This window comes from Pteropus alecto, unplaced genomic scaffold (assembly GCF_000325575.1).
Source record: "Pteropus alecto unplaced genomic scaffold, ASM32557v1 scaffold189, whole genome shotgun sequence".
In the NCBI taxonomy this organism is placed as follows: domain Eukaryota; kingdom Metazoa; phylum Chordata; class Mammalia; order Chiroptera; family Pteropodidae; genus Pteropus; species Pteropus alecto.
This window is the reverse complement of record NW_006442117.1, coordinates 4513035-4515131: the sequence shown is the minus strand read 5'-3', so window position 1 is coordinate 4515131 and position 2097 is coordinate 4513035. Positions and strand designations below refer to the sequence as shown.

Genomic DNA, 2097 nt, shown 5'->3' with positions numbered 1-2097 from the left:
CAAGGAAATAGAGTCTCTCCCGAATCCTCCAGAAGGAACGAAGCCCTGCAGGCACCTCGATTTTAGACTTCTGACCTTCACAACTACAAAAGAGTAAGTTTTTGTTGTCTTAAGTCTTTAAGTTTGTGGAAATCTGTTACAGCAGCGATAGGAAATAAATGTACCACTGCTCTAACTAGGGAGATCTAAGATGAAACTAGGTGTGTGTGTGTGTGTGTGTGCATGTGTGTGTGTGGTAAGTTCCCCAGTGTGTGTGTGTGTGTGTGTGTGTGTGTATGGTAAGTTCCCTGTGTACATCAAAATGTGTGCTCCCAATTACAAACTACCGAGGGAATTAAAATCTCCCTCCCGCCTCAGTCCTGCCCACCACTGGCGCGCTAGTGAGACCAGCGCCCCAGCAGAGTGAGGGGGCGGGGCTTGAGCCGGAGTGAGGGGGCGGGGCTTGAGCCGGAGTGAGGGGCGGGGCTTATTCTGTCACTCTCGGTCCCCGTGTCCCTCGTCTGGTCTGAAGGGAGCCTCTGTAGGCAGCAGAGAGATGGAGCCTCTCGACATCCTTTTTTAAAACTCCGTTCAGCCACTCTGTATCTTCTGACTCGCGAATTTAGTCCATCTACCTTTAAAGTAATTATTGCTAGGTATGCAGTTGTTGCCATTTTGTTTATTGTTTTATAATTATTTCGTAATTCCTTTGTTCCTTTGTGCTTTGATGACTTTCTGTACTGGGATGCTCAGATTCCTTTTTCTTTATCTTTTGTGTATCCACTGTAGTTTTTCTTTGCGGTTATCATGAGGTTACCAAAACTTTGTTATCGCCCCCAACATACATAAACTCTGGATTCATTAAATAACAACTCCGCTTTCTCTCCTCACAGCCACCGTGGGTCCCAGGTCTGGCCCTGATCCAGGCTCGCAGGTAGGGGTAGAACTTCGGATATGAACTGTTACAATAATGTAGTAACTTGTGCAAGTATGCTCAGCTTATTGCTTATCACGCATGTGCGGCGGGATAAGCTTTGATCTCTGACGCATATAAAGCCACGTGGTCTCCCAGTGCAGAGGCCCGCGCTCTCCGCAGTAAGGTTGGCGCCTGCCGCCTCATTCTCTTGTCCGCTCCTCGTGCATGTTTTTCCGGCTGGGTGTCTCACCACCCAAGCCTTCCGTCCCCTTCTTGATCAGCTCAGCGCTGAGAGCCGCTGCTAACCTTATTCAGCTTTCTGTCTCTGAATTTTTCTGTTCTACGTGACTCCTCGTGTAAGCGGAATCATTTATTCTCTGTCCTATTTTGATCAGCATAATGTTGCCAGGTCCATCCATATTGTATCACATATCAAAATTTCATTCCTTTTTATAACTGAATAGGATCCTATTGTGTCTGCATACTACATTTTGTTTATCCATTTTTCTATTGATGGACACTTGGCTTGTTTCTACTTTTCGGCTGTTGTGAATAATGCTGCAATGAACGCAGATGTGCAGATATCTGTTCAACTCTCTGCTTTCAATTTTTTTGGATGTTTACCCACAAGAGTATTGCTGGCTCGCTATGGTAGTTTTATGTTTAACTTTTTTTTTTTTTAACGCCTACAGCACCCGGTCTTCCTAGGTGGTCCCCCATCCAAGAACTAACCAGGCCCGACCTCGCTTAGCTTCCGAGATCAGACGAGATCGGGCGTGTTCAGGGTAGCATGGCGAAGACTGTTTAACTTTTTGAGAAAGTGGCTGCACCATTTAACAAATAGAAACAAAAGCATGTTTTCTAATTGGTATGAGCATTTTAAACTCAAAGCATTAGCTTTGTTGTTCTGATTTACAACATTCTGAAAGTAAAACAAAAAGTCATTTAATTTAACTTTCTTTTACAGAGAGGATGAGCTGTAAATATGTTTTTTAAATATTAAAAATTTTTATAGTTAATGAATATCCATATAATATAAAGGTACCCGCAGGAATCATAAAGTAAGTAAAATAACTAGATAAAATACAGATTTAGCAAATCATATGCTATGAATAATACATACATAAAATAGCATAAATATATGTAATGATTCTAAAGAAATAAACATTAACAAAACAATTCAAATAGTGGATGTGCATCTT

At 42.3% G+C, this 2097-nt stretch overlaps 1 pseudogene; it reads right to left on the bottom strand.

Annotated features, from left to right (window-relative positions):
• Window positions 1–1578: 1578 nt before the first annotated feature.
• On the bottom strand, window positions 1579–1696 carry LOC112470067 (annotated as a pseudogene).
• Window positions 1697–2097: the final 401 nt, after the last annotated feature.